Raw genomic sequence first — 26,634 nt, 5'->3', positions numbered from 1 at the left:
CCTTTCCATGAGAAATGTACAGAAGGAGAGATATAGAGCGTGTACTCCCAAAAAAGGGTGAGGCTGGGGACTCTGTCAGAAAGCACTCTCAGGGGTCCCTGTGCCCAGTGCTCAGAACTTCAGGGTGATGACCAGCCAATACTTGGGCTGCTTTTCTGTCACAGTGCTTGCCAAAGCTCAGCTGCACTGCACTCTCCATGGCCTGGATCTTGGTGGCACTCTCCCAAACAAATGTTTTATTCTCAGTCTGTTGCTGCTCACTGGGCCTCTTAGTCAGGGGCTCCACTGACCAGTAGATGTTGTAGTATAGGTCGTGGTCAGCGTTCATGTAGTCATCCAGGTATTCTGCATCCAGCTGCTGCTGCCACCATTGGTCTTCTCTGTGCCTCTGGGTCTCTGCAAAGTACCGGCAGAGGCCCTGGGTGACTTCCATATTGCTTAGGTCACATTCTACCTCCCCATCTGACTTGGTCTCCATCTCCTCCTCTTTAGACTAAGCTTGGTCTTCTCTTGTGGATGCCTGGATCCTACTGCTGTCATGTGGATGCTGCCCAGACCTTCTGAAATCTGTAGAACTGAGATAGGAGACCTGCCAGGCCATGTGATGGTCAGAGAAGGACATAGGATATCCAGCCTGGTTATCGTAAGCTCTTCAGGGAAGAACTGCAGGAGGAAATGACCATGGAAGACTGAAATAGGATTCCACAGCCTTCCTACAGGCATTCTGGTGGCTTTGCATCCAAGCCATGACATGATGATAATGTTGCCAATAATGTAAATACACCTGATGAGAGAACCAAAACTCAGTAGCTCTCAAAGTTGATGCCTTTATTGCCATCACTGATTATGAAAGTCCAAATGGGCTCCAAAATTCATGAGTACACACCTTGCAGCTTCTGAGCAGTGGGCAAGCAGGGGCCCATTTTTCACTGGAGAGACAGAGGTGTAGTCGGGGGAAGGCTGTTGCCAGGGCAACTCTGAGGTGATTTTTGTATAGGGTAAGAGAGAGGGGTCTAGTTCCATTCTTCTACATGTGGATATCCAGTTTTCCTAGCACCACTTATTGAAGCAACTGTTCTGTCCCCCATTGTGTGTTCTTGGCACAAAAATCAGTTGGCTGTAAATGCATGGATTTATCTGGGCTCTTTATTTTGTTTCAGTAGTTTATCAGTCTGTTTTTATGTCAATGCCATGCTTTTTGGTTACTATAACTATAGTATATTTTGAAGTCAGCTAGTGTGATACCTCCAGCTTTGTTCTACTCAAGATTGCTTTGACTATTCTGAGTCTTTTGTGGTTCCATATGAATTTTCAGATTGTGTTTTTTATTTCTGTGAAGAATGTCATTGCTAGGGATTGCACTGAATCTGTAGGTCACTTTGAATAGTATTTATTATTTTTAATAGATGAAATTCTTGCAAGATTCACTCTGTAAGTCAGGTTATGGGTACAGAAAGATATATATATAATATGTACACATAATTATACATACGTGCTTCTATATCATTACGGGTAGATTGCTTTTGTTAAATGAATGAATGAAATATTGATGAGATTTGCAGAAACATAAAATCCCGAGGTAGAAAGAAATATTAAAAGTCATCTGGTGTATCCCAATTCCCAACTGATACTTGAATCCTCTCTTCAGTACCCCACTAACTGGTCATCCATCCTCTGACTGAACATTTCCACTTGATGGTAAATGTACCATTTGTTTAAATAAGTCTATTCTGTCTTTGGACAGCTCAGACTAATATGTTCTATTTCACCTTTGAACCCATATTGCTTTTCGTTTAACCTCACCCTCTATAGCCAACATAACAAATGGAAACAGAAAGCTCTATGGTCAAAGAGTGAATGCAAAAGAATGTCTGCTTTCAGAGTTCTCATAAAACCAGATTACAGACCCATGAACTTGTCCATTTTTAGGAGTGAGGAAACTTGGGACCACAGAGTAACCTTGTGCAAGATCATAAGGACTATTTAGTAGCAGTAAAACTAGAATTCAAGTCTCCTGATTCCTGGTGTAATGCTCTTTACATATGTTTTCCTCCAATATCCTTAGTGGTTTAAGAACATGGACTATGGGGCACAATGTCTGGGTTTGAATCCCACCTCCACAACACAATAGATGTATAATTTGAGGCAAGCTACTTACCTGCTCTGTGCTTCAGTTTCTCATCTGCAATATGAAGATAATAATAGTACTTCTTCATACATTTTGGGAAGATTGTTTGTGTTAGCATTGCTATCTTCTTTTTTTTTTTTTTTTTTTTTTTTGAGACGGAGTCTCGCTCTGTCGCCCAGGCTGGAGTGCAGTGGCGCAATCTCGGCTCACTGTAAGCTCCGCCTCCTGGGTTCATGCCGTTCTCCTGCCTCAGCCTCTCCGAGTATCTGGGACTACAGGCGCCCGCCACCACGCCCGGCTAATTTTTTGTATTTTTAGTAGAGATGGGGTTTCACCGTGGTCTCGATCTCCCGACCTCGTGATTCACCTGCCTCGGCCTCCCAAAGTGCTGGGATTACAAGCGTGAGCCACCGCGCCCGGCCAACTATCTTCTTAATAACTTCTGAGAACATAGTAAAATTTACTCAATACATATTGGTTATTATTATCATTTATCATCTTTTCAAACTTGCAAAACACTGCCAATTCACAGCCATATTACCAATGAGTTCCTAAGAATCTTTAGGCACCCCTAAAACATATTTGACTCTGGAACATCCCTTCTTTCCTTTGAGGAAAAAACAATGTAGGCTTCCTAATTATTATATATAAAATATATATGTGATATAGAGATATATAAATAATACATAATCTAAAAGCTATTGTATTACTACTTTCAAACTTCTCTCAAAGAAATCAGTCCCTTTAACAGTTTATTAAATCTATGGTCCTGGCAGAGACTTTGGTAAACTTTCTGACTTGGGTACCAAAGAGCAAATCTTTTCTTCCCAGCACACCCAGAAGTTTCTAAGTACACTCAGGAGAAGATATAAATAAAGAATTGCAAGCAAATATAAAAAGAACAGGCAAATCACCATTTTAAAAGGTCATCTGTTACCCCATGGAAGTTTGAAAAGGCGTACAATTAATTCTCTATAATTCAGGTCAATGAAAACAGTAGCCAACTAATCATTTTTTCCACAAGTTCTCTTTATAAATAAATGTCAACTATCAAGTGCCAACTCATGGCTAGATTACTACACGCATAAACCTATTATTAGCCAGCTCTTAGTTATATTAACTGGAAGATTTCAAGGCAGAAGGAAGTTAGACACTAAGGAGATCGACTTTCTATATTTATGCAAAGTTAGGAAGTCAAAGATTGCATCTACAGCTATTTAAAATGAAACAAAATAATAAAATAAAATAAAATATATACGTATAAAACCCTGTCCTTTTCCTTTCATTTTTTTCTGGATGCATTAAGTACAAGACATTTAAGATCTTCCCGGAGGGAGCCAAAATGGCCGAATAGGAACAGCTCCAGTCTACAGCTCCCAGTGTGAGGGATGCAGAAGACCGGTGATTTCTGCATTTCCATCTGAGGTACCGGGTTCATCTCACTAGGGAGTGCCAGACAGTGGGTGCAGGAGAGAGAGTGCAGCGCACTGTGCATGAGCCGAAGCAGGGCGAGGCATTGCCTCACTCGGGAAGTGTAAGGGGTCAGGGAGTTCCCTTTCCTAGTCAAAGAAAGGGGTGACAGATGGCACCTGGAAAATCAGGTCACTCCCACCCTAATACTGCGCTTTTCTGATGGGCTTAAAAAATGGCACACCAGGAAATTATATCCTGCACCTGGCTTGGAGGGTCCTACGCCCACGGAGTCTTGCTGATTGCTAGCACAGCAGTCTGAGATCAAACTGCAAGGTGGCAGCGAGGCTGGGGGAGGGGCGCTCGCCATTGCCCAGTCTTGCTTAGGTAAACAAAGCAGCTCAAAGAGGCCTGCCTGCCTCTGTAGGCTCCACCTCTGGGGGCAGGGCACAGACAAACAAAAAGACAGTAGTAACCTCTGCAGACTTAAATGTCCCTGTCTGACAGCTTTGAAGAGAGTAGTGGTTCTCCCAGCACGCAGCTGGAGATATGAGAATGGGCAGACTGCCTCCTCAAGTGGGTCCCTGACCCCTGACCCCCAAGCAGCCTAATTGGGAGGCACACCCCAGTAGGGGCAGACTGACACCTCACACGGCCAGGTACTCCTCTGAGACAAAACTTCTAGAGGAACGATCAGGCAGCAGCATTCACGGTTCACGAAAATCCACTGTTCTGCAGCATCTGCTGCTGATACCCAGGCAAACAGTGTCTGGAGTGGACCTCTAGTAAACTCCAACAGACCTACAGCTGAGGGTCCTCTCTGTTAAAAGGAAAACTAACAAACAGAAAGGACATCCACACCAAAAACCCATCTGTACATCACCATCATCAAAGACCAAAAGTAGATAAAACCACAAAGATGGGGAAAAAACAGAGCAGAAAAACTGGAAATTCTAAAAAGCAGAGAACCTCTCCTCCTCCAAAGGAACGCAGTTCCTTACGAGCAACGGAACAAAGCTGGACGGAGAATGACTTTGATGAGTTGAGAGAAGAAGGGTTCAGACGATCAAACTACTCCAAGCTACAGGAGGAAATTCAAATCAAAGGCAAAGAAGTTAAAAACTTGAAAAAAATTTAGACGAATGTATAACTAGAATAACCAATACAGAGAAGTGCTTAAAGGAGCTGATGGAGCTGAAAGCCAAGGCTCGAGAACTACGTGAAGAATGCAGAAGCCTCAGGAGCCAATGCAATCAACTGGAAGAAAGGGTATCAGTGATGGAAGATGAAATGAATGAAATGAAGCAAGAAGGGAGGTTTAGAGAAAAAAAAATAAAAAGAAATGAACAAAGCCTCCAAGAAATATGGGACTATGTGAAAAGACCAAATCAACGTCTGATTCGTGTACCTGAAAGTGACGGGGAGAATAGAAGCAAGTTGGAAAACACTCTGCAGGATATTATCCAGGAGAACTTCCCCAATCTAGCAAGGCAGGCCAACATTCAGATTCAGGAAATACAGAGAATGCCATAAAGATACTCCTCGAGAAGAGCAACTCCAAGACACATAATTGTCAGATTCACCAAAGTTGAAATGAAGGAAAAAATGTTAAGAGCAGCCAGAGAGAAAGGTCGGGTTAACCACAAAGGGAAGCCCATCAGACTAACAGCTTATCTCTTGGCAGAAAATCTACAAGCCAGAAGAGAGTGGGGGCCAATATTCAACATTCTTAAAGAAAAGAATTTTTAAACCGGAATTTCATATCCAGCCACACTAAGCTTCATAAGTGAAGGAGAAATAAAATACTTTACAGACAAGCAAATGCTGAGAGATTTTGTCACCACCAGGCCTGATCTAAAAGAGCTCCTGAAGGAAGCACTAAACATGGAAAGGAACAACTGGTACCAGCCACTGCAGAATCATGCCAAATTGTAAAGATCATTAAGGCTACGAAGAAACTGCATCAACTAACGAGCAAAATAACCAGTTAACATCATAATGACAAGATCAAATTCTCACATAACAATATTAACTTTAAATGTAAATGGACTAAATGCTCCAATGAAAAGACACAGACTGGCAAATTGGATAAAGAGTCAAGACTCATCAGTGTGCTGTATTCAGGAAACCCATCTCACGTGCAGAGACACACATAGGCTCAAAATGAAAGGATGGAGGAAGATCTACCAAGCAAATGGAAAACAAAAAAAAGGCAGGGATTGCAATCCTAGTCTCTGATAAAACAGACTTTAAACCAAGAAAGATCAAAAGAGACAAAGAGGGCCATTACATAATGGTAAAGGGATCAATTCAACAAGAAGAGCTAACTATCCTAAATATATATGCACCCAATACAGGAGCACGCAGATTCATAAAGCAAGTCCTGAGTGACCTACAAAGAGACTTAGACTCCCACATAATAATAATGGGAGACTTTAACACCCCACTGTCAGCATTAGACAGATCAACGAGACAGAAAGTTAACAAGGATACCAAGGAATTGAACTCAGCTCTGCACAAAGTGGACCTAATAGACATCTACAGAAGTCTCCACCCCAAATCAACAGAACATACATTCTTCTCAGCACCACACCACACCTATTCCAAAATTGACCACACAGTTCGAAGTAAAGCTCTCCTCAGCAAATGTAAAAGAACAGAAATTATAACAAACTGTCTCTCAGAACACAGTGCAATCAAACTAGAACTCAGGATTAAGAAACTCACTCAAAACCACTCAAATACATGGAAACTGAACAACCTGCTCCTGACTGACTATTGAGTACAGAACAAAATGAAGGCAGAAATAAAGATGTTCTTTGAAACCAACGAGAACAAAGACACAACATACCAGAATCTCTAGGACACATTCAAAGCAGTGTGTAGAGGGAAATTTATAGCACTAAATGCCCACAAGAGAAAGCAGGAAAGATCCAAAATTGACACCCTAACATCACAATTAAAAGAACTAGAAAAGCAAGAGCAAACACACTCAAAAGCTAGCAGAAGGCAACAAATAACTAAAATCGGAGCAGAACTGAAGGAAGTAGAGACACAAAAAGCCCTTCAAAAAATTAAAGAATCCAGGAGCTGGTTTTTTGAAAAGATCAACAAAATTGATAGACCGCTAGCAAGACTAATAAGAAGAAAAGAGAGAAGAATCAAATAGATGCAATAAAAAATGATAAAGGGGATATCACCACCAATCACACAGAAATACAAACTACCATGAGAGAATACTACAAACATCTCTACGCAAATAAACTAGAAAATCTAGAAGAAATGGATAAATTCCTCGACACATACACCCTCCCAAGACTAAACCAGGAAGAAGTTGAATCTCTGAATAGACCAATAACAGGTTCTGAAATTGTGGCAATAATCAATACTTTACCAATCAAAAAGAGTCCAGGACCAGATGGATTCACAGCCGAATTCTACCAGAGGTACAAGGAGGAACTGTTACCATTCTTTCTGAAACTATTCCAATCAATAGAAAAAGAGAGAATCCTCCCTAACTCATTTTATGAGGCCAGCATCATCCTGATACCAAAGCCTGGCAGAGACACAAACAAAAAAGAGAATTTCAGACCAATATCCTTGATGAACATTGATGCAAAAATCCTCAATAAAATATTGGCAAACCAAATCCAGCAGCACATCAAAAAGATTATCCACCATGATCAAGTGGGCTTCATCCCTGGGATGCAAGGCTGGTTCAAGATATGCAAATCAATAAATGTAATCCAGCATATAAACAGAACCAAAGACAAAAACCACATGATTATCTCAATAGATGCAGAAAAGGCCTTTGACAAAATTCAACAACGCTTCATGCTAAAAAGTCTCAATAAATTAGGTATTGATAGGACATATCTCAAAATCATAAGAGCTATCTATGACAAACCCACAGCCAATATCATACTGAATGGGCAAAAACTGGAAGCATTCCCTTTCAAAACTGGCACAAGACAGGGATGCCCTCTCTCACCACTCCTATTCAACATAGTGTTGGAAGTTCTGGCCAAGGCAATTAGGCAGAAGAAGGAAATAAAGGGTATTTAATTAGGAAAAGAGGAAGTCAAATTGTCCCTGTTTGCAGATGACATGATTGTATACCTTGAAAACCCCATTGTCTCAGCCCAAAATCTCCTTCAGCTGATAAGCAACTTCAGCAAAGTCTCAGGATACAAAATCAATGTACAAAAATCACAAGCATTCTTGTACACCAATAACAGACAAACAGAGAGCCAAATCATGAGTGAACTCCCATTCACAATTGCTTCAAAGAGAATAAAATACCTAGGAATCCAACTTACAAGGGATGTGAAGGACCTCTTCAAGGAGAACTACAAACCACTGCTCAATGAAATAAAAGAGGATACAAACAAACAGAAGAACATTCCATGCTCATGGGTTGGAAGAATCAATATCGTGAAAATGGCCATACTGCCCAAGGTAATTTATAGATTCAATGCCATCCCCATCAAGCTACCAATGACTTTCTTCACAAAATTGGAAAAAACTACTTTAAAGTTCATATGGAACCAAAAAAGAGCCCGCATCGCCAAGTCAATCCTAACCCAAAAGAACAAAGCTGGAGGAATCACACTACCTGACTTCAAACTATACTACAAGGCTACAGTAACCAAAACAGCATGGTACTGGTACCAAAACAGAGATATAGACCAATGGAACAGAACAGAGCCCTCAGAAATAACGCCGCATATCTACAACTATCGGATCCTTGACAAACCTGACAAAAACAAGAAATGGGGAAAGGATTCCCTATTTAACAAATGGTGCTGGGAAAACTGGCTAGCCATATGTAGAAAGCTGAAACTGGATCCCTTCCTTGCACCTTATACAAAAATTAATTCAAGATGGATTAAAGACTTACATGTTAGACCTAAAACGATAAAAACCCTAGAAGAAAACCTAGGCATTACCATTCAGGACATAGGCATGGGCAAGGACTTCATGTCTAAAACACCAAAAGCAATAGCAACAAAAGTGAAAATTGACAAATGGGATCTAATTAAAGTAAAGAGCTTCTGCACAGCAAAAGAAACTACCATCAGAGTGAACAGGCAACCTACAAAATGGGAGAAAATTTTTGCAACCTACTCATCTGACAAAGGGCTAATATCCAGAATCTACAATGAACTCAAACAAATTTACAAGAAAAAAACAAACAACCCCATCAAAAAGGGGGCAAAGGACATGAACAGACACTTCTCAAAAGAAGACATTTATGCAGCCAAAAAACACATGCAAAAAGGCTCATCATCACTGGCCATCAGAGAAATGCAAATCAAAACCACAATGAGATACCATCTCACACCAGTTAGAATGGCCATCATTAAAAAGTCAAGAAACAACAGGTGCTGGAGAGGATGTGGAGAAATAGGAACACTTTTACACTGTTGGTGGGACTGTAAATCAGTTCAACCATTGTGGAAGTCAGTGTGGCGATTCCTCAGGGATCTAGAACTAGAAATAACATTTGACCCAGCCATCCCATTACTGGGTATATACCCAAGGGACTATAAATCATGCTGCTATAAAGACACATGCACATGTATGTTTATTGCGGCACTATTCACAATAGCAAAGACTTGGAACCAACCCAAATGTCCAACAACGATAGACTGGATTAAGAAAATGTGGCACATATACACCATGGAATACTATGCAGCCATAAAAAATGATGAGTTCATGTCCTTTGTAGGGACATGGATGAAACTGGAAATCATCATTCTCAGTAAACTATCGCAAGGACAGAAAACCAAACACTGCATGTTCTCACTCATAGGTGGGAATTGAACAATGAGAACACATGGACACAGGAAGGGGAACATCACACTCCAGGGACTGTTGTGGAGTGGGGGAAGGGGGGAGGGATAGCATTAGGAGATATGCCTAATGCTAGGTGATGAGTTAATGGGTGCAGCACACCAACATGGCACATGTATACATATGTAACAAACCTGCACATTGTGCACATGTACCCTAAAACTTAAAGTATAATAATAATAAAATAAAATTAAAAAAAAGACTTTTAAGCCAAAATTTTCTTCAGACAGAAGTCAAAACTTTCTGAGATAAAAAGGACATTAACTACACATTAACACTGGGTCAGGTGGTAATTGCAAATTCTCCTTATTTATTTTAAGGCTTTATAAAACAGCAGAAGAGAAAGAGGTGGGAAGAATATAAGTAGAATCAAAGCATGGATACACTGGACTCCCATAATTATAGACCATGGCTTTTGAAAAATTTTAGAAATCCTTCAGTGTCTGTGCCATATTCGGGACAATTAACATACTGCAAATATACTGATGAGATAAAAATTCCAACCATGTAACAAAAACGCAGTTGACAACTTGTACATTATGCAATTATGACTGTCATTTTATTACTGTTATTAATTTATTAGTGTAATTGCATTTTTTCAATGTCATAATGTGATAATAAAGGATTTGTCATTACTAAGTTAACCTCCAAACATCTCTGACCTCAGGGGAGGTAGTTGCACACTTGCAGTCCAAAATGAGCTGTCAGTTACCACAATGACATTTTGATGACTACATTACCTTGTAATTAAATGTCTCAACAAACTTCTGCTTTTGATTGACAAGTAGTTAAGACTATCATTGACCACAGGGCAGTTTTTTATATTTCAAGAATAATTTTCCTTGCATTTCAAAAATAATTTTTTATCACTGAAGCAGAAGGGCAAGGCTTTAAAATTAAAATGCCTTTAGTAACATATTTATGAACCAACATTTGGCACTGATAAAACAAAGAAAATTCTGCTACATTCGATGTATCTGTTGCACAATCCATTGTCTTGCTGGAAAACCTTGATTAAGAAATTTTTATGATGTTCTTTATTAGTATTATAGAACATACAGATAATTCCATCACTTTTCTCTCCCATGCCAAATTGTTCCATGACTGATGTAAGAGAAAGCCCCAAATAATGGATTTTTGTATATGCTTTATAATCTTTATTCCTCTTACCATTCTTAAGTCCAATGTGTTACTTCAGTATTTGAAGGGCAATATAGGTCACAAATAACACAAACATCGTATTCTTTCTCCCTTTTTCCAGTTACCTTCTTTAATAAGTGAACAACTAAAGGAATCCACTTCATACTACATTGTTCACAATATGTCTAATAACCTTTGTACTGCTTCAGTTTGAAATAAAACTTTTCTTAGCTGGTGCTAAATATTTATTCCATTTTAATAATTTTTAAATCAAAGGAAACTGAATGAGCACAGAAAATGGCAAAATACAATTTACATGTGCCATACCCTAACTAATATTACTATAAATTGTATAGTCAAGTACTCAAGTATAAAGCCACTGAGCATTTAAATGAAGAGGACCCACCTGAATTTTATTTTTGCTTATTTTTATTAGGCTAAACTTTTTTTATTATTATACTTCAAGTTTTAGGGTACATGTGCACAATGTGCAGGTTTGTTACATATGTATACATGTGCCATGTTGGTGTGCTGCACCCATTAACTCATCATTTACATTAGGTATATCTCCTAATGCTATCCCTCCCCTCTCCCCCTCCCCCCACCCCACAACAGGCCCCGGTGTGTGATGTTCCCCTTCCTGTGTCCATGCATTCTCATTGTTCAATTCCCACCTATGAGTGAGAACATGCAGTGTTTGGTTTTTTGTCCTTGCGATAAATTAAGAACTGGAATACTAATAAAATAAACTTTTTAAAAACAAGTCTCTCTCATGATTAAAATAAAAGTAATACAAAATGAGAAAATCCATTAGTAAAGTGAAATACCATTAAAACCCAACATTATCAGTATGAAATTAAATATACACATTTTTCTTAAGCACTATTATGCAATTTTCTTTCACAAAGAAGTAAAGTTCAGTTCCTTCAAGGTTCTTCATTAAGTATTCTATTTGGGATGTCTATATAATTAATGGCTAATGGGCACAAACATAGAGTTAGAATAAGTCCTAATGTTCTATACCAGGGTAGGGTGACTATAGTTAACAACAATGTATTGTATATTTCAAAACAGCTGAAACAGAGGACTTGAAATGTTCCCAACACATGGAAATGCTAAACACTCAACATGTTGGATACTCCTCTAGTTGACCATTACACATTCTATACATGTAACAAAAGTTAACATGTATCCCATAAATATGTACAAATATCATGTACCAATAAAAAGTTTTAAAAAATACAATGATAATCTCTAAAATAAGTCTTATGTTGTCACTGTCAGCCAACTGTGAATTTTATGGAAATATATACACCTTCTCAAAAAGCTGACAAATGGAGGAGGCCAAAGGGGGAGAAATGCCACAAATGGCCCTGATTTTAAGCCGAGCTCTATGTGGATGCATATTATTTGAAAATTTTTGCTTCTTCATTTGAATAAACACGGACATTTTTTTCAAGTTATGAAACAAACCTGACTTCTCAGAACATAAAACAAATTTTGGGTGGTAGTCACTCTTTTCCCTATTGTAGGTAAAACAAACCCAGCCTAAAGCAACCATAACAGCTCCCCATTGTCCTGAATATTCCTTAAGTAATCATAACTCAACACACATATCTTTAGGAGATGCAAAAAGAAATTCAGTAGCTAACTTAGATCCAGCAAAGAAGTACTAAGCATCTACTTTGTGCTGAGCACTGCCAGAATCACTGCTAAGCTGAACATGATCTATTATACACATGTCACTGGATATAAGGAAGCTGAAGTAGAATGAAAACCCCCTCATTGGGGGCATGGAAAAGTAGAGAGAACTGCATCACAGTGTAACATAAGAGTCATAACAAAATTGTCTCTTATTTGTCATAAAAGGTTGGTCCACAGTAGCTTAATTATAAAAGGCAACCAACATTATGTATTCTCCTTCAAAAAAGATACTGTATATTCACAAATAACATTCGTGTAACTTATAAAAGTAAAGCTTGAAGCAACTAAAATATTTGTTTACAAATGAGAAATTGTTTTAAAAGAAAGATGTTGACAGAGTAAAAAGAAACTTTCTAAACTCAATATATCCCAGAATCTAAAGATACAAATTAAGAAATAATGTAAGTTGATTACGGACTGAACAAAGAGAGTACTTTGATTACATTTCCTCTTAGCCAATGAACAGGGTGGAGTGTCCTTATCACTCAACAGCACAGTTTCATAGTCACAACGAATTTTAAACTTAACTGTGGTTTTCTTCAAACTATTATGAAAATTATGTAAATCTAGTAATATACCAAAGTCGCAGAAAAACAAAAAGAAATATGAATAAGCCAAGCAACTCACAGCTAAAATAATTTTTGCCATCATTTTACAAGTTGGTCCTGAACTCCGAAACCTGTTTTTGTAAAAATAATTCAGAGATACCTGGAATGATTGATCTAATTAGGTACTTTTCAAAAGTATAAAGATCATCTTTACAATGACATTTTTAACAGAGAACTAAAGAATTGTGGATGAAAAGGAATTAGTTTGGGGTTCTATTGAAATAGTACTACTCCTTGTGGCTATATTGTCTTTAAACTAAAAACCTAAGTAAGCTCCATAAAATGCACTTTACCCAGTTTATTCTATTATAAAACTTCATAAATATGTCAACAAAACCACTTGCTCATTTATCTAAGAGGCCACAGTGAGATATCATTAGAACAAACAAGAGAATTAAGAGTGTTTCTTGTAAGCCTCTGTTAACTACAATATTCATATTAGTCAGTTGTGCAGAAAAATAGAGTTAAAAGAGGAAGCAAATAAAATATAACATGTTTTCTTAAGTCAGAAATCAACCTCCCACAAAAATCATAAGAAGGAAACAGAAACTGGAGGTAGACCAAGAGGGTCAAAACACTACTGGGAATTATGAAATATATCATTTTGGATGACAGCCATTGTACCAGCCATCTCCATCTAATGATGCTGCAACACACTACCACATTCAAACATTTCTAGGGCTCTAAAGCAAAACCAATACAAACAATGCGCTCACGAACCATATTATATCCTCATATTGTGAAATGAATACCTATAACATGGAAACCAATTCATTTATACAAATGTCACTTCAATAGAAGGCAGAAGGCAAGGAGGTTCACTGCTGGCCAGACCTGAGTCACCTGTGGAACTATCTTGTCAAGTTTTATATGTCATTCTTTGAGTAACTATACATCCCAGTTTCCCTGAACCTGCTTCCCTGTTTATGCCTGTTGTTGTGATGTAATTATTAATAGTGGTCACTTTCACTTTCAAAAGTGTTCCAGTTTGGAAAATAAAGTATATGATTTCCCTATTAATATCCCATTGACTATATATAAATGTCTACAATTATCTACTAGAGGAAATATTTTTACTTTCTCCTTTATCCAGAGATTGTACTTCTGATAACAATAAGAATAGAGCATGAAACATTTTCTAAGCCAATATAATATAGTGTGACCATTGAGCGTTACCAGTCACGATTCAGCTGTCACCTATTTAACACACTTAGCCCCTGATTCACCTGTAGTAGAGTAATTTAACAGCCTTATACAATCTGACTGCTTTCCAATAAATTATCTTTTTGTCATTACTCTTATCAGGAAGAGATTTCATTTAGAAGGCTTCTAAAATATTCTACATAAAACCATATAATTACAGGACCACCTATTCGTATTACAACTAACCTCCTATGGTGGGGTTGCTATATGCATCAGTGTTCAGACAGCTGCTCACACACCACTGCAACTGACAAATTAATTTTTTACAGCAGAAAACAGAAAAGTACTCGCTATCACTGTGTAGTGATGGAGGTTGTATCAGATTAGAGTGAGAGCCAGATGTGACCCATGGACTGAGAATTTGGTCCTGTTTGTCCCTTGAACTTTCGAAAGAATGTCCAAAAGAATGTCTTAAGAAGGTCGAAGCTATTTTTTCTCAAACCCCATAATATTCTGAAAATTGAGCTATTTACGCTATTATACAGTAGCCAGACCAATGGTTTCTATGTGTACAATTGTAATGTTTTTCATTGTGTTAAGTGCTCTAATAATTATATATATATAATTCTATTTATAGGACTGTATATATTTCTATACATGACTCTGAAGCCAGAAAAAGTATGTTTGCATATATGTGCATGCATGTGTATTTTATGACATGTGGGTCTAAATATGTGCTACATCCCTGTTTCCTAGTTCACTATCTAACAACAAGATACTACCAATCATATCTATTATTTTATCTTTTGTGCACAATCTATACATGCCCCCCACAGCCTGGATTCTCAAGAATGATCTACCATAATAAAATGAATAAGCCTAGTAAAATGTGTAAAGTATCCAGTATATACGTAATAAATTTTACCAAATATTTTTGTGAATGATTTTGAATCAAAGTGATATGTATGTATACATCTCAAAATACATTTGAAATCCAAAGGATTCTATTGGTACTCATTTTAGAGACAAACCAAAAGAAAGCACAGTAACAAAGAAGGTCTAATAATGAAAAAATAAGATTATCCTCTGATATAAATTTATAAAACACACTGCCACTAATTATTGCATTTATAGGCAAACTTGAACATGGGATCTCTAATAATAAAGATTAAAGTTGACTTATATAATTGAGGTGATATATTTGTCACAAATTATATCAAATATGTCATGAACTAACTTATTTCATATATAATTTTCACAAATAATTTTTGGTAAAAAATTAAATTATTATTGCATCCAAAATTTTAATTAGGTCTTCAAGGCAAGATGGCAGAATAGGTTTTGCCAATCATCTTCCCCACCAAAGGATATCAATTTAACAACTATCTATACACACATACACACACACACACACACACACACACACACTCCTTCATAAGAACCAAAAATCAGGTGAGCACTCAGAGTACCTGATTATAAATTCAAAATCACTGAAAGAGGCACTGAAGAAGTACAAAAAAAAGTCTTGTTCTCTGATGCCACCCCTCCCAAATCCCTCTGGCTCCTCTGTCTTTTGAAGCTTATTGTGGAGACCATTTCTGTGTCTGAGGAGACGGAAATCATAGCAATTGTGAGGCATTGAACTCAGTGTTGCCCTCTTGTAACAAAAAGCAAAACCCGACCAAACTCAGCTGATGCCCGACCAAGGAGAGAGCATTTAAACCAGCTCTAGTCAGAGGGGAATTGTCAGTCCTAGTGGTCCAAACTTGGGTTCCCACAAGCCTCACCACCATGGGCTAAAGTGTTCTGGGGCCACAAATAAACTTGAAAGACAGTCAACACCAAGAGGATCACAACTCCTGAGCAAGCCGAAGTGCTAAACTGGGCTCAGAGAGAGTGAACTGGTTGGGTATGAAACCTACTTAGGCACGGGTCAGTCATGAGGCACTTCCTCCTGAGCAACATTTCTGGACACATCCTGGGCCATAAGGGAACCTTCTGCCTTGAAGGGAATGACCAAGACCTGGAAGAAGTCATCACCTGCTAACTGAAGAGCCCTTGGCCCCTGAATAACCAGCAGTGATACCCAGATACTACATCAAGGGCTGTGAGACACTGAGACTTGTTGGCTTCAGGTGAGACTCAACACACTCCCAGCTATGGTGGCTACAGGGCAAGACTCCTTCAACTTGAGAAAAGTGGAGAAAGATATCAATATCAACATATAGGAAGGTTATAGAATACCAAGTAGATTTAACCCAAAGAAGACTAACTCAAAGCATTTCATAATCAAACTCCCAAAGGCCTAAGATAAAGAAAAGATAGTAAAAGCACAAAATAAAAGAAACAAATAACATACAATGGATCAATGGATCTCCATTTCATCTGGCAGCAGACTTTTCAATGGAAACCTCACAGGCCAGTAAAGAGTGGCATGACACATTTAAAATGCTGAAGTAAAAAAATATATTTACCCTAGAATAGCATATCTGGCAACAATATCCTTGAAACATGAAGGAGAAATAAAGACTTTCCCAGACAAACCAAAGCTGAGGGATATCATCAACACCAGATCTAGACCTATTGTAAGTGACATGGTAAATGAAGCGCTTCAATGAGAAACAAAAGAACATTAATTAGCAATAAGAAATCATCTGATGGTACAATCCTCACTGGTAATATTAATAGTAATTACACACAAAAAAACAGAATATTACAACACAGTAACTGTGGTGTGTAAATACTCTTTATATAGAAACACTAAACAATGAACGAATAAAAAATAATAACTACAACTACATTTTCAGACATAGTGAAATAAGATTTAAATAGAAACAACTAAAAATTTAAAAGTTGGAGAATGAAGCTAAGCATAAAGTTATTGTTATGTTTCCTTTTTGCTTGTTTGTTTGTTTGCAAGTTTATGCAAACAGTGTAAGTTGTCATGAGCTTAAAACAGTGGTTTATAAAATAAAATTTGCAATCCCTATGTTAACCTTGAAGCAAAAAAATACAAGGGGTCCAAAATATATATATAAAGCAAGAAACTAAACAGTATCACCAGAGAAAACCACCTTCTCTAAAAGGAACACAGGAAGAGAAAAAAAGAAGGAGGAGAATACCACAAACTACCAAAAATCAAACAACAAAATAGCAGGAGTAAGTCCTTACTTACCAATAATAACAGTGAATGTAAATAGACTAAACTCTCCAATCAAAACAGACTGGCTGAATGGATGGAAGAACAAGAACCATTGATTTTTTGCCTACAAGAAACACACTTCACCTATAAAGACATATATAGACTGAAAATAAAGGAAAGGAAAAAGATATGCCATGCTAAGGCAAACAAAAAAGAGCATGAGTACCTACACTTATATCAGAAAAACTAGATTTCAAGAAAAAAAAAACTATGAGAGAAAAAGAAGGTCATTATATAACGATAAAGGAGTCAATTCAGCAAGAAAATACAACAATTTAAATATATATACACCCAACACTGGAGCACCCAAATATATAAAGAAAATATTGTTAAAGTTAAAGAGAGGAGAGATCCCAATGCAATAATAACTGGAGACTTCAATACCCCACTTTCAGCATTGGACAGATCTTTCAGACAGAATATCAACAAAGAAACATTGAATGGACTTAATCTGCACTTATAGGCCAAATGAACATAATAGATATTTACAGAACATTTCATCCTACTGCTGCAGAATGCACATTCCTCTACTCAGCACGTGGATCATTGTAAAAAAAGACCATATCTTAGGTCATAAAACAAGTCTTAAAAAATTCACAAAAATTGAAATAATACCACACATCTTGTCTGAACACAGTGAAACAAAACAATAACAAAAGGAATTTTGGAAACTATATAAATACACAAATTAAACCATATGCTTCTAAATCACCAGTGGGTCAATCAATTAATTAAGATGGAAAATTTTTCTTAAAACAAAGAATAATAAAAATACAACATACAAAAATTTATGGGATACAGTAATAGCAGTGTAAGAGAAAAGTTTACAGCTATAAGTGCGTACATCAAAAAAGAAGTAAAACTTCAAATAAACAATCTGATGAGACATCTTAAAGATCCAGAAAAGTAAGAGCAAACCAAGCCCAAAATCACTAGAAAAAAAAGAAATAAACATGAGAACGAAAATAAATGAAATTGAAACAAAAATAATGCAAAAAATGAATGAAACAAAAGGCTGATATTTTTAAAAGTTAAGTAAAATTGACAAACCGCAAGCCAGACTAGTTGATCAAAGAAGAAAGAAGATTCAAATAAATAAAAAAGATGAAATAAATAAGAGAGAAGATCTAAATAAATACAAATAAGTAAATAAATATAAAAGGAGACATTACAACTAATACTGAGAAATTCAAAGGATCATTAGTGGCTACTGTGATCAACTACATGCCAATAAACTGGAAAATCTAGAAGAAATGGACAACTTCCTAAACACATATAACCCACAAAGATTGAACCATGAAGAAATCCAAAACCTGAGCAGACCAATAACAAGTAATGAGATTGAAGCCAAAATGAGATCAAAGTAACAAGATTGAAGAAATGAGATCGAAGCTGAACAGTCTCCCAGTACAGAAAAGTCTGCAGCCGGGCGCGGTGGCTCACGCTTGTAATCCCAGCACTTTGGGAGGCCGAGGAGGGCGGATCACGAGGTCAGGAGATCGAGACCACGGTGAAACCCCGTCTCTACTAAAAATACAAAAAATTAGCCGGGCGTGGTGGCGGGTGCCTGTAGTCCCAGCTACTCGGAGAGGCTGAGGCAGGAGAATGGCGTGAACCCGGGAGGTGGAGCTTGCAGTGAGCCAAGATGACGCCACTGCACTCCAGCCTGGGTGACAGAGCGAGACTCCATCTCAAAAAAAAAAAAAAAAAAAAAGAAAAGCCTGCAACCCAACAACTTCCTGTTGAATTCTACAAAACATTTAAAGAAGAATTAATATCAATTCTACTCAAACAATCTGAAAAATAGGGGAGGAAGAATGCTTCCAAACTCATTCTATGAAACCGGTACTACTCTGATTCCAAAACCAGACAAAGACACATAAAAAAAAAGAAAGAAAGAAGAAAACTACAGGCCAGTAACTCTGATGAATATTGCTGTGAAAATTCTCAACAAAATACTAGCAAACAAAATTCAACAATAAATGTAAAAGATCATTTATCATGACCAAATGGATTTGTCCTTGGGATACAAGGATGGTTCAACATAAACAAATCAATTATTGTGATAAGTCATATCAACGGAATGAAGAACAATAACCATATGATCATTTCAATTGATGCTGAAAAGGCATTTGATAAAATTCAACACCCCTTCATGATAAATACCCTAAAAAAACTGGGGATAGAAAGAACATAATATAAGCCATATATGATAGACTAAAAGCTAGTATACTTACTGAGGGAAAACTGAAAGCCTTTCCTTTAAGATCTGGAACATGACAAGAATGCCCACTTTCATCACTGTTATTTAACATAGTACTGGACATTTTAGCTACAGCAATCAGACAAGAGAAAGACATAAAGGGCATCCAAATTAGAAAGGAAGAAGTCAAATTATCTTTATTTGCAGAGGGCATAATATTATATTTGGAAAAACCTAAAGAATACACCAAAAAAATTTTAAAAACTGATAAATTCAGTAAAGTTGTGAGATACGAAATCAACGCACAAAAGTCAGCAGGATTTCTTTTTTTTTTTAATGGAAAATTAGTTTATTCTTTTTTATATATACTTTAAGTTCTGGGATACATGTGCAGAACATGCAGGTTTGTTACATAGGTATACACCTGCCATGGTGGTTTGCTGTACCCATCAACCCGTCATCTATATTAGGTATTTCTCCTAATGCTATCTCCCCCCGGTCCCCCCACCCCCAACAGACCCCAGTGTGTGATGTTCCCCTCCCTGTGTCCATGTGTTCTCATTGTTCAAATCCCATTTATGAGTGAGAACATGCGGTGTTTGGTTTTCTGTTCCTATGTTAGTTTGCTGAGAATGAGTTTCCCGCTTCATCCATCTCCCTGCAAAGGACATGAACTCATCCTTTTTTATAGCTGCATAGTATTCCATAGTGTACATGTGCCACATTTTCTGTATCCATTCTATTATAGATGGGCATTTGGGTTGGTTCTGAGTCTTTGCTATTGTGAACAGTGCTGCAATAAACATGTGCATGTGTCTTTATGTGGAATGATGTATAATCCTCTGGGTATATACCCAGTAATGGGATTGCTGGGTCTATGGCATTTGTAGTTCTAGATCCTTGAGGAATTGCCACACTGTCTTCCACAATGGTTGAATTACTTTAAACTCTAACCAACAGTGTAAAAGTGTCCCTATTTCTCCACATCCTCTCCAGCATCAGTAGTTTCCTGACTTTTTAATGATCGCTATTGTAAATGGCATGAGATGGTATTTCATTGTGGTTTTGATTTGCATTTCTCTAATGACCAGTGATGAAGAGCTTTTTTTCATATGTTTTTTAGCTACATAAATGTCTTCTTTTGAGAAGTGTCTGTTCATATCATTTGCCCAATTTTTCATGGGGTTGTTTGTTTCTTGTAAATTTGTTCAAGTTCTTTGTAGATTCTGGATATTAGCCCTTTGTCATATGAATAGATTGAAAAAATTTTTCTCCCATTCTGTAGGTTGCCTGTTCACTCTGATGATAGTTTCTTTTTCTGTGCAGAAGCTCCTTAGTTTAATTAGATCCCATTTGTTAATTTTGGCTTTTGTTGCCATTGCTTTTGGTGTTTTTTTAATTTTATTTTTTATTATTATACTTTAGGTTTTAGGGTACATGTGCACAATGTGCAGGTTTGTTACATAAGTATCCATGTGCCATTTTGGTTTGCTGCACCCATTAACTCGTCATTTAGCATTAGGTATATCTCCTAATGCTGTCCCTCCCCCCTCCCCCCAACCCACAACAGGCCCCAGAGTGTGATATTCCCCTTCCTGTGTCCATGAGTTCTCATTGTTCAATTCCCACCTATGAGTGAGAACATGCAGTGTTTGGTTTTTTGTCCTTGCAATAGTTTACTGAGAATGATGTTTTCCAGTTTCATCCATGTCCCTACAAAGGACATGAACTCATCATTTTTTATGTCTGCATAGTATTCCATGGCGTATATGTGCCACATTTTCTTAATCAAGTCTATCATTGTTGGACATTTGGGTTGGTTCCAACTCTTTGCTATTGTGAATAGTGCCGCAATAAACATACGTGTGCATGTGTCTTTATAGCAGCATGATTTATAGTCCTTTGGGTATATACCCAGTAATGGGATGGCTGGGTCAAATGGTATTTCTAGTTCTAGATCCCTGAGGAATCGCCACATTGACTTCCACAATGGTTGAACTAGTTTACAGTCCCACCAACAGTGTAAAAGTGTTCCTATTTCTCCACATCCTCTCCAGCACCTGTTGTTTCCTGACTTTTTAATGATCACCATTCTAACTGGTGTGAGATGGTATCTCATTGTGGTTTTTTGCCTATGTCCTGAATGGTATAGCCTACATTTCCTTCTAGAGTTTTTATGGTTTTAGGTCTTTAATCCATTTTAAGTTAATTTTTGTATAAGGTGTAAGGGAGGGGACCAGTTGCCTTTTTATGCATATGGCTAGCCAGTTTTCCCAACAACATTTATTAAATAGAGAATCCTTTCTCCATTGCTTGTTTTTGTCACGTTTGTCAAAGATCAGATGGTTGTAGATGTATGGCATTAATTCTGAGGCCTGTGTTCTGTTCCATTCAACTACACATCTGTTTTGCTACCAGTACCATGCTGTTTTGGTTACTGTAGCCCTGCAGTATAGTTTGAAGTCAGGTAGCATGATGCCTCCAGCTTTGTTCCTTTTGCTTAGGATTGTCTTGGCTATATGGGCTCTTTTTTGGTTCCACACGAAATTTAAAGTAAATTTTTCTAATTCTATGAAGAAAGTCAATGGTAGCTTGATGGGGATAGCATTGAATCTATAAATTACTTTGGCCAGTAAGGCTGTTTTCATGATATTCATTCTTCCTATACCTGAGCATGGAATGTTTTCCCATTTGTTTGTGTCCTCTCTTATTTCCTTGAGAAGTGGTTGGAGTTTTCTTCGAAGAGGTCCTTCACATCCCTAGTAAATTTTATTCCTAGGAATTTTATGCTCTTTGTAGCAACTGTGAATGGGAGTTCACTCATGATTTGGTTCTTTGTTTGTCTATTATTGGTGCATAGGAATGCCTGTGCTTTTTGCATATTGATTTTGTATCCTGAGACTTTGCTGAAGTTGCTTATCAGCTTAAGGAGATTTTGGGCTGAGACAATGGGGTTTTCTAAATATACAATCATGTCACCTGCAAACAGAGTCAATTTGACTTCCTCTCTTACTATTTGAATACCCTTTATTTCTTTCTCTTGCCTGATTGCTGTAGCCGGAACTTCCAATATTATGTTGAATAGAAGTGGTGAGAGATGGTATCCTTGTCTTATGCCAGTTTTCAAAGGGAAGGCTTCCAGCTTTTGCCCATTCAGAATGATACTGGCTGTGGGTTTGTCATAAATAGCTCTTATTAAGATATGTTCCATCAATACCTAGTTGATTGACAGTGTTTAGCATGATGGGGTGTTGAATTTTATCGAAGGCCTTTCCTGCATCAACTGAGATAATCATGTGGTTTTTGTCACTGGTTGTTAATGTGATTGATTATATTTATTAATTTGTGTATGTTTAACCGGCCTTGCATCCCAGGGATAACGCCAACTTGATCGTAGTGGATAAGCTTTTTGATGTGCCGCTGGATTCGGTTTGCCAGTATTTTATTGAGAATTTTCACACCAATGTTCATCAGGGATATTGGCCTGAAATTTTGTGTGTTTGTGTATGTGGTCAATTTTAGAATAAGTGAGATGTGGTGCTGAGAAGAATGTATATTCTGTTGATTTGCGGTGGAGAGTTCTGTAGATGACTATTAGGTCTGCTTGGTCCAGAGCTGAGTTCAAGTCCTGAATATCCTTGTTAATTTTCTGTCTCATTGATCTGTCTAATATTGACAGTGGGGTTTTAAAGTCTTCCACTATTATTGTGTGGGAGTCTAAGTCTCTTTGTAGGTCTCTAAGAACTTGCTTTATGAATCTGGGTGCTCCTGTATTTGGTGCATATATATTAAAGATAGTTAGCTCTTCTTGTTGCTTTGATGCCTTTATCATCATGTAATGCCCTTCTTTGTCTCTTTTGATCTTTGTTGGTTTAAAGTCTGTTTTATCAGAGACTAAGATTGCAACCCCTGCCTTTTTTTGTTTTCCATTTCCTTGGTAGATCTTCCTCCATCCCTTTATTTTGAGCCTATGTGTGTCTCTGCACGTGAGATGGGTTTCCTGAATACAGCACCTCAATGGGTCATGACTCTTTATCCAATTTGCCAGTCTGTCTTTTAATTGGGGCATTTAGCCCATTTACATTTAAGGTTAATATTGTAATGTGTGAATTTGATCCTGACGTTATGATGCTACCTGGTTTTTGCCCATTAGTTCATGCAGTTTCTTCATAGTGTCAATGGTCTTTACCATTTGGTATGTTTTTGCAGTGACTAGTACCAGTTTTTCCTTTCCATGTTTAGTGCTTCCTTCAGGAGCTCTTGTAAGGCAGGCCTGGTGGTGATAAAATCTCTTAGCATTTGCTTGTCTGTAAAGGCTTTTATTTCTTCTTTGCTTATGAAGCTTAGTTCGGGTGGATATGAAACTCTGGGTTGAAAATTATTTTCTTAAAGAATGTTGAATATTGGCCCCCACTCTCTTCTGACTTGTAGGGTTTCTGCAGAGAGATCCACTGTTAGTCTGATGGGCTTCCCTTTGTGGGTAACCTGACCTTTCTCTCTTGCTGCCCTTAACATTTCTTCCTTCATTTCAACCTTGGTGAATCTGATGATTATGTGTCTTGGGGTTGCTCTTCTCGAGGAGTATCTTTGTGGTGTTCTCTGTATTTCTTGAATTTGAATGTTGGCCTGTCTTTCTAGATTGGGGAATTTCTCCTGGATAATAACCTGAAGAGTGTTTTCCAGCTTGTTTCCATTCTCCCCATCACTTTCAGGTACACCAGTAAAACGTAGGTTTGGTCTTTTCAAATACTTCCATATTTCCAGTTGATCTTCAATCTCTGATATCCTTTTTTCTGCTTGATCAATTCAGCTATTGATACTTGTGTATGCTTCATGAAGTTCTCACGCTGTGTTTTTCAGCTCCATCAGGTCATTTATGTTCTTCTCTAAACTAGTTGTTCTAGTTAGAAATTTGTCTCACCTTTTTTCAAAGTTCTTAGCTTCCTTGCATTAGGTTAGAACATGCTCCTTTAGCTCAGAGGAGTTTGTTATTACCTGTCTTCTGAAGCCTACTTCTGTCAATTCGTAAAACTCATTCTCTGTCCAGTTTTGTTCCCTTGCTGGCAAGAAGTTGTGATCCTTTGTAGGAGAAAGGCTTTCTGGTTTTCGGAATTTTCAGCCTTTTTGTGCTGTTTTTCCTCATCTTTGTGGATTTATCTACCTTTGGTCTTTGATGTTGGGGTTTCTGTGTGGACGTCCTTTCTGTTTATGTTAATGCTATTCCTTTCTGTTTGTTAGTTTTCCTTCTAACAATCAGGCCCCTCTGCTGCAGGTCTGCTGGAGGTCCTCTCCAGACCCTCTTTACCTGGGTATTACCAGTGGTGGCTGCAGAATAGCAGATTGCTGCCTGTTCCTTCCTCTAGAAGCTTCATCCCAGAGGGGCACCCGCCAGATGCCAGCCACAGCTCTCTTGTATCTCCCTGTTAGGAGGTACAGGGGTCAGGGACCCACTTGAGGAGACAGTCTGTCCTTTAGTAGAGTTCAAGCACTGCACTGGGACATCTGCTGCTCTCTTCAGAGTCAGCAGGCAGGAAGGCTTAAGTCTGCTGAAGCTGCACTCACAGCCACCCCTTCCCCCAGGTGCTCTGTCCCAGGGAGATGGGAGTTTTATCTATAAGCCCCTGACTGGAGCTGATGCCTTTATTTCAAAGATGCCCTGCCTGTAGAGGAGGAATCTAGAGAGGTAGTCTGGCTATAGCAGCTTTGCCCAACTGTGGTGTGCTCAGCCCACTTCAAACTTTCTGGCGGCTTTGTTTACACTGTGAGGGGAAAACTGCCTACTCAAGCCTCAGTAATGGTGGACGCCCCTCCCCCAACCAAACTCGAGCATCCCAGGTCGATTTCAGACTGCTATGCTGGCAGCAAGAATGTCAAGCCAGTGGATCTTAGCTTGCTGGGCTCTGTGGGGCTGGGATCCACTGAGCTAGACCACTTGGCTCCCTGGCTTCAGCCCCCTTTCCAGGAGAGTGAACAGTTCTGTCTCGCTGGCATTCCAGGTGCCCCTGGGGTATAAAAGAAACTCCAAAAGTCAGTAGCATTTCTATTAGGTTGGTATGAAAGTAATTGTGGTTTTGGACAGTGAATTTTTAAATCATTTTAGCTAGGCTCAAACACATCTTTATTAATCAAAATAGGAACCATTACAGTCAACACATTTTTGCCAATGAGAAGTTTGCTTATTCCTCTAGCATAAAAATCCATGCTTCAGGATTTGACAAACTCTTGGAAAGCATTTTCTGCACCCTGATGGTTGTGGATGCATTTGCCCTGCAAAAAGTAGTCAAGATGCTTGAAGAAGTGGTAGTCAGTTGGTTAGAGGTCAGATAAACATGGCAGATGAGGCAAAACTTCGTACCCCAATTGGTCCAACTTTTGAAGCATTGGTTGTGCGATGTGTACTCAGGAGTTGACATGGAGAAGAGTTGGGCCCTTTCTGTTGACTAATGATGGCTGCGGGCATTGAAGTTTTCAGTTCATCTCATCGATTTGCTGAGTGTACTTCTCAGATATAATGGTTTCGCCAGTATTCAGAAAGCTGTAGTGAATCAGACTGGCAGCAGACCACCAAACAGTAACCATATGACATTTTTTGGGTGCAAGTTTGGCTTTGGGAAGTGCTTTGGAGCATCTTCTTGGTCCAACCACCAAACTGGCTGTCTCCAGTTGTTGTCTAAAATCCACTTTTCGTCTCACATCACAATCCGATTGAGAAATGGTTCATTGTTGTTGCATAGAATAGGAGAAGACAACATTTCGAAATCACAATTTTTTTTTATTTTTGCTCAGCTCATGAGGCACCCACTTATCAAGATTTTTCACCTTTCCAATTTGCTTCAAATGCCAAACAACTATAGAATTGTGGACATTGAGTTCTTCCACAGCTTCTTATGTAGTTGTAAAAGGACTGGCTTCAATGATTGCTCTCAATTGGTTGTTGCCAACTTCCAATGGCTGGCCACTATGCTCCTCGTCTTCAAGACTCTCGTCTGCTTTGCAAAATTTCTTGAACCACCACTGCACTGTATGTTTGTTAGCAGTTCCTAGGCCAAATGAGTTGTTGATGTTGTGAGTTGTCTCTGCTGCCTTACAACCCATTTTTAACTTGAATAAGAAAATCACTTGAATTTATTTTTTGTCTAACATCATTTCCATAGTCTAAAATAAATTTAAAATAAACAGCAAGTAATAAGTCATTAGCAAAAAAAAAAAAAATAAAGCAAGAAATGCCCATTAAAATGAC

The 26,634-nt window shown here is 38.1% G+C and overlaps 1 protein-coding gene and 1 pseudogene across 1 annotated transcript in view; both read right to left on the bottom strand.

Annotated features, from left to right (window-relative positions):
* Positions 1-26,634, bottom strand: part of DACH2 (dachshund family transcription factor 2) — a 688,870-nt gene that overhangs the window by 522,593 nt on the left and 139,643 nt on the right. The gene's annotated exons all lie outside the window — the stretch shown is intronic.
* Positions 112-26,146, bottom strand: LOC129476341 (gem-associated protein 8-like; annotated as a pseudogene).

The sequence above is a fragment of the Symphalangus syndactylus genome, chromosome X (genome assembly GCF_028878055.3).
Source record: "Symphalangus syndactylus isolate Jambi chromosome X, NHGRI_mSymSyn1-v2.1_pri, whole genome shotgun sequence".
In the NCBI taxonomy this organism is placed as follows: Eukaryota; Metazoa; Chordata; class Mammalia; order Primates; family Hylobatidae; genus Symphalangus; species Symphalangus syndactylus.
This window is presented reverse-complemented; position numbering and strand designations above follow the sequence as displayed.